The sequence below is a fragment of the Notolepis coatsorum genome (assembly GCF_963971535.1).
Source record: "Notolepis coatsorum genome assembly, chromosome: 7".
Classification (NCBI taxonomy): Eukaryota; Metazoa; Chordata; class Actinopteri; order Aulopiformes; family Paralepididae; genus Notolepis; species Notolepis coatsorum.
Window position 1 is genome coordinate 64,674,915 of NC_140171.1, and position 15,164 is coordinate 64,690,078.

Sequence of the window (15,164 nt, forward strand, 5' to 3'; positions counted from 1 at the left end):
GGTACTATAGATTATTCACCTTACGTATAAATACGTTTCAGGTGGATACAGCAGTTAGTTACCCCAATAAGTTGAAGCCTTCACCACGATACAACGTGCTGTGAAGTGTGCCCGTTTTGCCCCAAAATAGAGCCTTGAGACCGCGTGCAAATTGATAGCTGAAGTGTCAGAGTTTAAAGCTGTATCGTTGAGTTCGACCTATTCTATTATTATTAGTCTATTATGTATAGTGTATCGTGCGGCTACCGTTCTACAGTGACCAGCATTACCAACGTTTCCTCGTACCAGCTAGTGTGCTTATCCAGGCTGGGCTGCTTACCCTGGCGCTTTCACCCGAGGAGCCCTAGACGAGGACCGTGTGGATATGTACACTGGATAACCTACACCGACGACTACAGACAGAAATAAGGCTGGTACTATAGATTATTCACCTTACGTATAAATACGTTTCAGGTGGATACAGCAGTTAGTTACCCCAATAAGTTGAAGCCTTCACCACGATACAACGTGCTGTGAAGTGTGCCCGTTTTGCCCCAAAATAGAGCCTTGAGACCGCGTGCAAATTGATAGCTGAAGTGTCAGAGTTTAAAGCTGTATCGTTGAGTTCGACCTATTCTATTATTATTAGTCTATTATGTATAGTGTATCGTGCGGCTACCGTTCTACAGTGACCAGCATTACCAACGTTTCCTCGTACCAGCTAGTGTGCTTATCCAGGCTGGGCTGCTTACCCTGGCGCTTTCACCCGAGGAGCCCTAGACGAGGACCGTGTGGATATGTACACTGGATAACCTACACCGACGACTACAGACAGAAATAAGGCTGGATTATATTAGTTTAGGACGGTATGGGAATGGCTTGTAAGGAGAGATCATTATGAGTACCGTAAATTCTCATTTCAGCCCTTTGAAGATGAATGGTGAGGTGGTGCTGTGGTCAGTTGTACAGTTCCCAAATGGTGGGACAGCAGTAGTTCTAGGGAGCTGGTTTAATGCTAAAGACCAGACTGTGTTATGGCCCCCTAAACATATAAAGCTCACAAAAGCCCTTCGAGATGGACTGCAACCAGATGATAAATGGATCACCTATAAGGATGTACGTGAGCTTACTACGTGTGGTGAGTATTTCGTGCAACACATACACAAAAAGTGAGGACGCAAATTGTGACGATGCACATATGATAAGAGGTACATATATTTTTTCGTTAAACACTGGACTGCAGATATGTTAATTGTCATTTTATCTCTGCTCTTTCCAGAGACCCATGATGAGGCCAAAAAACGAGAGACCAAGTACACCTCAACTATGTGTCCAACCTCTGAAATTGAATCTGAGGACGAAGGAGATCTCCGCCAGAAAAGAAGATCCAGGTACAGTGTTCACTTTGTTAAAGGGACAACTCTCCCTAGGGTGTTGTAAATAATGGCACTGCTGTTGTAGTTGCAAGTAGTGCTAAAAGGATAACACACAGTGGCCTGAGGGCCTATGTATTCAGACTTTAGCCTTGACTAATAAACGTAGTATCATAACTACATTTATTTATATGTGTGTATATATATACTTTTTTTTAGGCCAAATCAGCAGTATGTGCACTCGGACTCTGACTCGAGTGGCGACGCCAAAAGAAAACATTTTGCCAAAGCACCTGATGTGGGTTTCCCAGGTATTGATGCAATGCATTTATTTTATATAGGCACTTTGGAAATGGCTACAGTTAATAATAATAATAAACAGTTAAACAAATTAGTCTGACCATGTACCGACAAATTGAGCATTTTAATTTGATTGGACTTCTGCATTTCTTGCAGTTATTCTATAGTTGGCCCAAAATATATACATTGTGAATAACATGCCAACTAAAATATGTTGTAGGACAGACTCCAAAATCGAGCCGGTCTCGTAAGGCGCTAAGATACGTCAACCCTCCAGTTGTTGGCCAAGACCCTACAATGAATGGTATGTTGCTATGCATGTTAAAATGCCAACTAGATGACTGTTTAAACATGATTTGTAGCATCTTCAATTCTCACCCTGGCTTACCTTTTTTAGATTCTTTGGATGGTGGCAGGATCTACAGCTATTTAGATTCGTTGCAGACTCCTGATCCAAATAACAGTAAGTGAATCTATATCTGTGTTCTTGTGAGGAGATGGCTGGCAGGTCGCTGGCATCATGCATGCAACAGAATACATGTTTACAATGTGCATGCCAGCCCACTACAAAAATTCAAAGCCTTCACAACTTGCAAGCAATGTCACAATAAAAATGTGTAGTTGTACATAATGCTTTTATATTGAGCACAATTTCCACCATGTTTGAGTCGCAACTTATTTTACATTTCCCCTTTGTAGATCTGGTTACTAGCAACTACCGGCAATCGCTAACTCAACATAATGGTGAGTTATCAAGCAATCTCATAACATAATATTCTGGCATGTTTAAAATATCTGTATTGTCTCGCATTGTCTTTGATATTTTTATTAAAGTAGTATTTGGCAGTGCACGTGAAATCAGCTGAATGGAAATCAAACATTTTCTCACATGGGGGATTACAATAGCGTAATTTGCTAATAACTTTGTGTATTTCCTACTGTGTTTCAGCCGAGATGCCAGGATTTGATATTGTTCAGTATCACCAGCAGCAGCAGGCCTCACATGTCCAGCAGCTGCAAGATCGACAAAGTGCAAGTAGTGGTATGATACTGTACTCTTTCAGTAACAGTGTTTTGAGAGACGGGGATACAACTCCTTACACCCCTTCCTGACATAGAGCGACGCGAGCGAGCGAGAAAAAGTGATTAAAATGTATTCGTTTCAATCAGACTATCCTGACCTGCCGCGAGCGACAGTGAACTGAGCAGCGATGTCGTTCACCCCTCAAATATTCGCTCGCTGTGTCTCTAGTTGAGCGATTACGCGGCCGAGTCCCGCCCCTAAACACTTTTTATTGGTCGAGAATCCAGGTAACACACACTCGGACACGCGCTGCGTCATATCAGGACAGTGTCGTGTGCGATTTCGTCTCCAGTTCGCTCGCTTGCTGCCTGTCAGGAACCGGTGTTAGTGATTGTGACATGTATGTTAATTTGACTGACAAGTCAGATTTTGTATTCTTAAATATAATGGTTTGTTTCTACAGGGATGTCGGGATGCAGCTCGGGGCAATACTACAGTCCCCCTGGTCTCTCACAACATGCACAAAATGGTATGCCATTTTAGAGGGAACTACCACCAGTTTGATCCAATGCAGTCAAACTAGTGAAATATATAACTATGATTTTGTTTCTACAGCGATGTCAGGACACAGCTCAGGGCAATCTGGTGTTTCACAGCGTAGACAGATGGCCGGCGATGACGGGCAGCTTATGAAAGGCAAGTCTATTGGACATGGTGTAATTCCTCGTGTGATTTGCTGCTTATTTTTATTTCTCACTTAATGATTTTAACTCTTCTTCTGAAGACCTTACCATCCAGAAGATGAATTCAATGCTTGCTGAATTACTTGTCGTGGTGAAGGATCTATCCAGAGATGTGCAGTTCATCAAGACCGAGTTGGCTGAGGGCAACATATCTGGTGGGACCAGGGGACACGGGGTGGCCACCACAACCACTATGGTCCCCTTCCAGCTGCCAATCGCCAGTGAACAAGACTTCAATGAGGCAGAATCATTACTGATGGAGCAATCAGTCCGTCAAAAGATGGTAATTTATTGAACTGCATTCATTTATCAAATGTAGATCGTTTCAGTGTGGTCTTGTTCAGGGGAAAAATGTGTTTAGCACTTTCTAGTTCAAAACGTGTTAGAGCTTGTATATCTGCTATTTATGAAACGTTTTGAAATTGTTCAAATATACCGTTTACATATGGACAGGAGGGTTAATGTGGTTAAACCTAATGACTGGCATGGGCTGGAATATCAGTGCATGCATAAAGTGTGTGTATAAACAAGTTGGTTGCTCTGTGTTCATAAAATAAACGTTATGCTGTTTCTAACGCAGGGCCTTCATTTTCTTCTCTCTGATTTAGATTTCTCGCCTGGCTTTGGTAGGAGGCACCAATTCAGAGAACCTGATCAGACTGATGTTGAAAACTGCTATGACCAACGCCCTGGCCAGTGGGTTCAACTGGGCTGGAAAGAAAGACAAGCGTTGTTCAGAAAGCAAGAAGCCATTCAAGCACACCACACTACAAGCCTGCATGTTTGGTGAGCTTCCTCCCCTGCAAACTACTTCATAGGTTAAGTTTAGGTAGTGCGGTGGTGATGCTGGTGATGCTGGTGATTCAGAATATAATTATGCTGTTGCAAATGGAAATGGAAATGGTGAGCTTTAGAGGTGCATGGATACACATTGTATTGCGATTGCTTAATTCTCTTTCCTGTCCAGTCTAACTGGATGCTGACTGTAGCTTGTTACTGTAGACCTACAGAGTGAGTAATTGAGTGATTAAAAAAAATCGCACTTGTGTGAAGTGAGGGCCGGGTGCTCTTATCATCGTACATCATCTCACCCACCTCTCTTCCTCCCTTTTTTATTTTTGTGTCTATCAGCTGCTGCTCGACAGTTTGACCCCAAGCTGACCGACCAGGACTACAGCGAAACTGTCAATAAGTGGCTTCGTTATGCGCCAGACCGGGAGGGAGGCATCTCAAGGAACCGAAGTGACCCTAACTTAAGTCAAGCAAACCAGAGTCAAACTTAGGGTACCCCAGCACAGCACAGCACACCACACACTGTTTCCCTGGTTCATACAGTACAAGGAATTACCCTGGCATCTACTTGAATGACTTATGCTGCTTCAGCCTGTTCTTGGAACCGAAGTGACCCAAACTTAATTGTCAAGCGAACCAGAGTCAAACTTAGGGTACCCCAGCACAGCACAGCTACCCCAGCACAGCACAGCACACACTGTTTCCCTGGTTCATACAGTACAAGGAATTACCCTGATGGACACTGTTCTTCCATGGACGGCATCTACTTGAATATGCTGCTTCAGCCTGTTCTTGGAACCGAAGTGACCCAAACTTAATTGTCAAGCGAACCAGAGTCAAACTTGGGGTACCCCAGCACACTGTTTCCCTGGTTCATACAGTACAAGGAATTACCCTGGACACTGTTCTTCCATGGACGGCATCTACTTGAATGACTTATGCTTCAGCCTGTTCTTGCAGTGTTTATTTTTTTTATTTTTAATTTTAACCTTTATTTACCCAGGGTAGGTTCGCTGAGCACAGATGCTCTTTTTCAGCTACGCCCTGCTTCACATTCACAGAGTTCCATTCACACCTGGGAGCTGCCCAGGCCTAACAAAATTAATAGTTGGTTTCAGGTTGCCGACCGACCCTGCCGATTTAGGTGCGACCCAATATATTGTATGAGTTTTTAGAAAAAATAATAAAAAAAAAAATAAACGTTTTATTTATTTTTTTTTAATAAAGTTTCATAGAAATCTTAGTCAAACATTTAGTATTATGGATATTAAACTTGCTGGCAGAGTACATGCATCCATGTTGTTGTGAACATTTTAATTAAATAAAGAAATTCCCTATCCATAGTCGCCGTGGGAAAGAATAAAATAAAAAAATAAAATAAAATAAATTCCCTACCTACCCATGGCCAAACTGACAACCAACCTGAAACCAACTATTAATTTTGTTAGGCCCCAGTACAACCACAGTCTGACACTGTTGGCCACTGAGCAACTCCACTGGAGCAGTTGGGGGTTTAGTGCCTTGCTCAAGGGCACTTCAGCGGTTGGTGTTAAGGGTATGGGAGAGAGTTATATGGGAGAGAGTTATAGAAACATTAGGGGTGTAACGGTACACAAAATCCACGGTTCGATACGTACCTCGGTTTTGAAGACACGGTTTGGTATTATTTTCGGTACAGTGGGGGGGGGGGGGGGATAAGTCGTGGACAACTGTAGATCATCTAAGCTCCACTGTGTTTAAATTCAAATCCTATGCCATTGTTTATATTTAACCCTTGTGTCTGAAAACTAAAATATTATACTCTTATTAGGGGACTAAATTGAAAAACTCCATAAAAAGATTATGTTGAAATAATTTCCCACTTTCTTTTCCATAAATATTTTATTCAACTTCAGCCCTGATCATAACCATTTTTTATTTTATTTTTGTAATGAAATACTCCCACTTTTCTGAAAAGAGTTGTTAAATATGACACAAAAAATAATATGTGGTGGTTATGATCGGGCTGAAGTGGAATAAACAATTTATGAAGAGTAAAAAAAAAAATACAAGATAATTAAAAGATTATGCCACATATTATGTTGGCTCATCACTGCAAAGTTATCAAACAAATACGAATCTGATCAGACACAAGGGTTAAGTTGTTGTTCCCTTTCTAATTTCCTCAAACATCTAGTCTAGTTAATGTTAATGTGTCTAGTTATTTGACAATTGATGCTTTTTGTTGGACATTTCAGTCAGTAGTGAGCTCATACTTTGAGCTCATAAGTTTATAGTTAAAATGATTGCAATCTTGTCTTCGTTGTGCATGAATGCGTGTGCTCACCACACACAATATGTGTGTCACTATTCTGGCAGTGGCTATATTGTTAATGAAAGCCTGTTTGTTTTTTGTAAAAAGTTTTAGTCACTAAGTTCTGATACCCTAGAAAAAAATAAATTTTCATATTAAAGCCATGTTGTCATTTTTGTTCACACATTTTTGGAAATATGGTCATATAAGAATTTTATTATTATTTATTTAACAATAGTGTGTTTAACAGCAGGAAAAAAACATGTAATGTTATGATGTATACATATCAGCAGCAATATTTTAATGTAAAATGTACATTAATCAGTATTGATTCCTTAACTTTACAAGTTACAAGTAGATGTACAAGTTACAAATGTACAAGTACCATTTAGATTATGGTTGAATAAACATTGATGTCTAACATTGATTCAATATAAAATCAACTAAAATGTGCATGTAGATTACCATTTAGATTATGGTTGAATAAACATTGATGTCTAACATTGATTCAATATAAAATCAACTAAAATGTGCATGTATATTACCATTTAGATGATGGTTGAATCAACATTGATATAGTATCAGCTATGGTTGACACCTAACGTTGATTCAACGTTAGGGTCATAGACAACGATCTATATAATTTAGATGTCAGGCTTCAACATAGATTCAATATTTCTGCTGAACCCTATTTCAACGTTGATTCACTCATTTTTTGCTATCTGGGTGTGGATCTAGCCCTGAGTGACATTTACTGAGATGGGGGGAAAATATCTGTATTCATATCTGTACCAGATCGCAAAATTAGAACTCCATCCTGTTGGTCTCCTTCGCTGGGAAGGATGGGCAGCCTTTTCTCCTTCAAGATAACATATGTTTAAACAACGGTATATTGGAGACATTGTAGGCAGCTGTGGCCCACTTCATCTGTTTGAGTGAGGGATGGAGCCAGTGAATTCCTATCTTGCCATATAATCACATCAGCCCACACAAACCACCTACTGTGGTCTCCTCATAATTCCAAATCTAAATATTAGTCCACCACAACCATACTGCACACACACACACACACACACACACACACACACACACACACACACACACACACACACACACACACACACACACACACACACACACACACACACACACACACACACACACACACACACGCACGCACGCACGCACGCATGCACGCACGCACGCACACACACACACACACACACACACACATACACACACACACACACACACACACACACACACACATTACAGAGCATGCACGCAAGCACACATAACAAAACCCTGCACAAAGACACACAGAATGCATGCGCACACACACACACACACACACACACACACACACACACACACACACACACACACACACACACACACACACACACACACACACACACACACACACACACACACACACACACACACACACACACACACACACACACACACACACAATGTGCAAACAGACAAACAGCATGTAGACACTTTAACAGACGCATCAGCTTCCATCAATGACAGCGAGGTCTATAGTGATGTGATGTGGCCTGGTCCCTGCTTATGAGCAGATGTTTGTTTGTCTGATTACACTCATCTCCTTCCCTACTGCACAATGTCATAATTCTGATCTGACAAAAATGCTCAGAGACACACCAGTGGGTTTTTACACACACACACACACACACACACACACACACACACACACACACACACACACACACACACACACACACACACACACACACACACACACACACACACACACACACACACACACACACACACACACACACACACACACACACACACACACACACACACACACACACACACCGGATTTGGTACAGCATGATTTAACCACAAGGGGCGGCTAGGTAAATGAGCCGCTCGTTGGCACAGCGATGGCTCATCATCACATTGGAGAAAATGCCTGCCGCTCCAGCCCAGCTGAACCTGTCAGGAATGATGGACTGAAATAAATGAACAAATACGATGAAAGAGGTTGTGAATAAAAGGGAAGCAGGTAAGATTGTTTTCACAAAATAAGAGGATGAGTGAGCAGATGAGACAGCATAGAGGGGCAGGCCTGGCATTATGAATAGATAAATGAAGTGTAAGAAAAGGCCCAGATGAGAGAAGTGTTATTTTGGAAGCGTCTGTGTGTTTGGCTGTGGTCAGAGGATAGAACACAGGTACTGATGAGTCATCCTTGGTACAAGGGCACAAAAACACTTTCTAGAAACTCAAATCAAGTGTTCTTGACTATTAGTCGTCGACACGTATACGTGATGCAGGCTTTCATTCACAATCACATTGATCGACTGATATCGAGAATATATATTTTCAGTCCCAAATTGTGCTCCTGAACGAACAGCTTTACAACCGCGTTTTCCTTTTTAATTTGACTTCAGTCGCGTTTTCACCAGGGCCACAGAGGGATGCTTGAGTAAAGCCACTCTGAGGCTCTATTATTATGCTGGAGACATTCTAAACCAGCACGTTCACCATGAGCAATCATTTCAAGACCGAACTGCCACACCATCGCTGTTCCCAGTGAGTCGATGAGTTAGATGTGGTACAGTATGTCTGATTAAAGTAGAGGTTGCATGTGCGTGTGTGTGTCTGTTCATGTGTGTGACTACAAGCAGTTTCTTAAAGTTGGCCCTTCTTGATTACAAAGCAAGGTAACTACCCACTCTCCCATTACCTAGGCTCTTGTCTGAGTCAGTGGGGCCCCTCTTCACTTCAACTTCAGGTTCCAACTCTGACACTTTTGAGCCCACCCAGGGAGCCATTTAAGAGGTAGAATGGCAGGAGAAGCAAAGAAAGACCAGGAAGAAAAGAAGGGTTTTCTTTCCACCTCATCAAAACCTCCACATGGGCTCCCTCTCACTGTCTTTCCATTCCTACAAACTTTCGGTCTATCGGCTCCCAAGATGCTTTGCAAGGCAGCCTGTAGAGAGCCATAATTCCACTGTGTTGCATGGTTGGTTCCTCCTGATCAACCAACAAAAGGAAAATGCTTTATTCCACATTTTGTTCAAGGTTGAGTCCAATCTCTCTCTCTCTCTCTCTCTCTCTCTCTCTCTCTCTCTCTCTCTCTCTCTCTCTCTCTCTCTCTCTCTCTCTCTCTCTCTCTCTCTCTCTCTCTCTCTCTCTCTCTCTCTCTCTCTCTCTCTCTCTGTCTATCTCACTCTACTTCTCTATTTCTCTCTAACTTCTCTCTAGTTTCTCTCTAATTTTAGGGCCTGTTTGTTTGTTCCTCTTCACACCTCTAATTGGCTAGAACCATTGGTGGTAAGAGACACATGCGCTTGCATGGCTAGAAGCCAACAGAGGTATAAAATGGCTTCCAAGTTTAGTTTCATTAGTTATGACTGAAAAAACACAACACACACACACACACACACACACACACACACACACACACACACACACACACACACACACACACACACACACACACACACACACACACACACACACACACACACACACACACACACACACACACACACACACACACACACACACACACACACACACACACACACTTGTTACAGTTTTTCTCAATTGCTTTGGTGCATTTCTCTGATCAGAATTAAAGTTCTCATAACTGTTAGTTCAACCTCCACAACATTTTGTAATTTGTGCACATCATAGTAGCAGTTTCTCATTCCTCCGAACAAATTGCAAATGCTTTTGGACATGCATCAATTGCTTTCATACAATTCTCTGCTGTTTTATAACATTATCATTTGCTTAGGTCATGTCAGTCAAAATGAACTATACTTATGACTGCTGAATAGTCATTCCCTATAAAACTAATAGTCCTCATTTCATTGCTTGAGTCATTACATACAAATATGTTGAACTAGTTGTCAAAATCCGTCAAGCAAATTTTATACATTTCTTTATAATTTTTCCCCTGAATGGAGCTGGATGCCAGGGAATCGCTGCACACATTCATATATGTTGATGAGGCGGGTTTCAATCTGGCAAAAGGTAGAAGGCGTGGAAGGAATCGCATTGGACAGAGAGCAACCACTGATGTCCCAGGCCAACAAGGAGGGAATATTACAATGTGTGCAGCCATCTCAGAAAATGGCGTCCTCACCCATATGGCCCGCATTGGTCCATACAACACACAACATCTGCTGACTTTTTTAGACACTCTTTACAGGGACATAATCCCTGAGAATGAGAGGGGTCTAAATGGCGACCATCTGACCAAGTACATTGTTGTATGGGATAATGTGCGTTTTCACCACGCAATTCTGGTCACACAGTGGTTTGCAGCACATGAAAGGATGCTGGTGGAATATCTCCCTCCCTACTCCCCATTCCTGAATCCAATAGCCAGACAGACAGGAACGTCTGGATGTGAATTAATGATTTACAGTACTGTGTATGTTGTATGTTCCAATTCAGTTCCAATATGTACTGAAATATTGTTTACAGTTGTGCACAGCTCTACCCAAAGGCCAACGGGTCTTTCTTATGTTTGTTGTACATTTTGTTGGTATTTTTCTTTTGCACAATGCTGTGAACAAATTAAAATTGCAAAGAGCATATGCAGTAAAAATGTGAAACATACGTGTCTTGTACTCATTTACCTCACTAAATACAGCAATGTGTAACTGTAGATTTCAAATGGCTGTGCAAATAGTGTATAGTGCTGTCTTGAGCATTTTCAGAAAGTGTCACCAAGATCTGACTTTTTTGCATTGGAAAACACTTACAGAGTGAACTGTCATAACGAAAATATGGCAAAGCCATTTGACTATCTTGTTCATAAACAATGGTGTCAGGACTTTTCATTTTGATGACAGTGACACTTTCATTGACATGAATACTTGCTTTTGAGGAATGAATTATCCATTTTGAGCAGGTGACACACTTCTGCAGGTTATCACCTAGGTTTTGCAGTTTGTACTAATTGTTTTGAGAAATGCACTAACAGTTATGAGAACTTTAATTCTGATCAGAGAAATGCACCAAAGCAATTGAGAAAAACTGTAAATGGTGTAACTACAGCACATTAATTGTCTTGTTTTTCTAGACTCAACAGGAAACTTTACTTAAGTTGAAGACCAACCATGAGAAGGGAAACGTGGAAAATAATTAAAATGTTAGTTTACATACCTTGCACCACGGCTTGACATTAACACCCGCCACCTGCCAAATGCGGGTAGAATTCGGCAGTGGCGGGTAACTCCGTCACTCTACATGCCAAAGTGGCGGGCGACAATATTTCTATGAAAAAAAATCATTGTAGTTTACAAAAGGAATCTGCAATAATTACATCAATCCAGGTGATACTACCTAATACTACATTTACATTTACATTTACATTTAGTCATTTAGCTGACGCTTTTATCCAAAGCGACTTACAAGTTCTGTACGACAAGACAGCAAGAAGGGTACAACTCTATCAGCTGAGTAACAATGTTCATCAAGTGTTGCGTGTTACAGTGTGGGTTAGTTTATTAGGACAAGTGCATGACAGTAAGGTTAGTCAGGGTTAGGTTTTTTTTTTTTTCTTTTTTTTTTTATAATCATTTCAGATAATGGTTGAAGAAGTGAGTCTTTAGTCGACGGCAAAAGATTGGACGGGATTCGGCTGTCCTAACTGGGATGGGTAGTTCATTTCACCATTGTGGGGCAAGGACTGAGAATAGGCGGCTTCTCTTTGATGACCCTCCGGGAGCTTGGATAGGAGTAGGTCTGAGGCGGCCAGAAGATGCAGAGCGTAGGGATCTTGAGGGTGTGTAGTTAGAGCCCATTGACCGGAGGTAGGCGGGAGCGGTTCCCTTTGCCGCACGGTATGCTAGGTCGAGGGCCTTGAAGCGGATACGTGCAGCAATGGGGAGCCAGTGCAGGTCCCTAAGAAGTGGGGTGACATGGGCCGACTTCGGTAGGTTTGAGATCAGGCGGGCCGCTGCGTTTTGAATGAGTTGAAGAGGCTTGGTGGCAGTGGCCGGGAGGCCAGCTAGCAGTGTGTTGCAGTAGTCGAGGCGGGAGATGACTGTTGATTGGACGAGGAGTTGGGTGGCTTCTTTTGTCAGGAAGGGGCGTATCCTTCTGACGTTGCTCAGGAGGAATCTGCAGGTTCTGGTTGTCGCTGCGATGTGAGCAGAGAAGTTCAACTGGTCGTCGAGGACAACACCAAGGTTCTTGGCGGTCGGGGACGCGGTCACAGCTGCATTCTCGACTGTGATGGAAAGGTCGGTCAGGGGGGAGGATTTGGCCGGCAGGTGGAGCAATTCTGTTTTGCTTAGGTTCAGTTTGAGGTGGTTGGTCGTCATCCAGGCGGAGATGTCGGACAGACAGGCCGAGATCCGCTCAGAGACGTGGATATCTGAGGGAGGGAAGGAGAGGAAGAGTTGAGTATCATCGGCATAACAATGATATGAGAAGCCATGAGACGTGATAATGTTACCCAGTGATTTAGTGTAGAGGGAGAAGAGAAGGGGTCCTAGGACCGAGCCCTGGGGGACACCTGTCCGGAGGGGGCGGGTGGCCGACAGAGTCCCTCTCCATGACACTTGGTAGGAGCGGTCGTTGAGGTATGATGTCAGCCATGTCAACGCAGATCCAGCCACTCCCATTCCTGCGAGGGCCGCGAGGAGGATCTGATGGTTGTCGAAGGCTGCAGATAGATCTAGGAGAATCAGGACAGAGGAGAGGCCTTTCGCTTTTGCTAAGTGAAGTGCCTCTGTGACCGCAATGAGGGCCGTTTCTGTGGAGTGGCCAGTCCGGAAGCCAGACTGATTGGGGTCTAGGAGGTCATTCTGTAAGAGATAAGCAGTAAGTTGGTTGGATATAGCACGTTCAAGTGTTTTAGAAAGAAAGGAGAGAAGAGAGACAGGACGATAGTTGGCTATGACGGTGGGGTTCAGGGTTTTTTTTTTTATGAGGGGCGTGACTCTGGCTTGTTTTAGGGAGGTGGGGACCACCCCCGAGTTGAGTGAGGAGTTGATGGTTGCAGTTAGGAATGGGAGGATGTCCGGTGCTATGGTCTGGAGGAGTGGGGAGGGTAGCTGGTCCAGCTGGCATGTAGTCGGACGGTTCGACGTTACCAGTGTCAGGGTCTCGGCTTCTGTAATGGGAGAGAAAGATGACAGAGTGAAGGATGAGGTTCTCGATTCAGCGTTTGGAATGGGTGGGGGTTGGGAGAAGGAGCTGCGGATGTTCTCCACTTTTTCCTCAAAGAAGATCGCAAAGTCTTCGGCAGAAAAAGATGAGGGAGGAGGGGGTGGGGGGGGGGGAGTGAGGAGGGAGGACATGGTTGCATGCAGTTTGCGAAGATTCTTGGCTGAGGCCTCGATCCTATGGTGAAAGAAAGAAGCTTTGGCATTAGTAATGGTTTTGGAGAATGTTAACAAGAGGTTGTGATATGTGTCGATGTCAGCAGTGAGGCGTGACTTTCTATACTTCCTCTCAGCCGCTCTCAGGACCTGTCTTTGTTCTCTCACTGCATCCGTCAGCCATGGACTGGGTGGGGAACGGCGGGCAGGTTTCTCAACGAGGGGACAGAGCTTGTCAAAGGAGGTTGCAAGGGCTGAGAGGAGGGTGGAGGTTGCCATCTCTGTGGGGAGAGCAGAGAAGGTGTCACTCAAAGGTAGAGCGGATATTATGTCAGAGGAGAGGGTGGAGGGGGATAGGGAGGCCAGGTTACGTCTGAGTGAGACGGTTTGAGTTGGGGTGAAGACCTTTCGGTTAAGCATGAGAGTTAGTGAGAAGGATATGAAGGAATGGTCAGATACATGTAGGGGAGTTACCATGGTGTTAATGATGCTGGAGTTACGGGAAAATATGAGATCCAAGGAGTTGCCTGCTTTGTGGGTGGGAGGCATGGCAGTGGGAGTCAGGTCAAATTGTTGTAGGAGGGAGACCACTGGGACCGACTGAGATGAGTCAGGCAGGTTGAAGTCGCCCAATAGAAGGAGCGGGGGTACCATCTTCCGGTAAGGAGCTTAGAAGCATGTCCAGCTCATCTATGAAGTGATCGAGGGGACCTGGAGGGCGATAGAGTGTAACAATGGTGAGATTGAAAGGATTAGAGACAGATATTGCATGATATTCGAGGGAGGAGAGTGACAGTTCTGGGAGTTGTGTTAGGTTTGTAGTCCATGAAGGAGATGTCATGAGGCCAGTGCCTCCACCCCGTCTGGAGGGTCTGTGAGTGAAGTTATAGTTTGTAGATAATGCTGCAGGTGTTGATGAGTTATTGGGAGTTATCCAGGTCTCAGTTAGAGCCAGGAGCTGCAGATTTAGACTATGGGCATAGGCAGTAATGAAGTCAGCTTTCTTGACTGCTGATTGACAATTCCATAAGCCTCCCCGTACTGTGACAGGTGTACTACAACTCCCACGAGGACTGGGTGCGCACAGTGTGCTCATTCCATTGGCCCATCCACTTTGCCCTGTCGCGTGTGTCGTGTTGCCTCCGTGTGTGACAGCTGACAGCTGAACGAACGCTGTTAGCGTTAATAGCTCACATTAGACTAGGAGGACCCGTTAGCTCAACTGGTTAGTGCGACCGACTCATCCATAGTTTACACTAGCAAGACAGTTAATGTTACAATGTTCCGCAACGTTCACGCAATTGGGAAAAAAGGCAGACCCTTCACCGACTA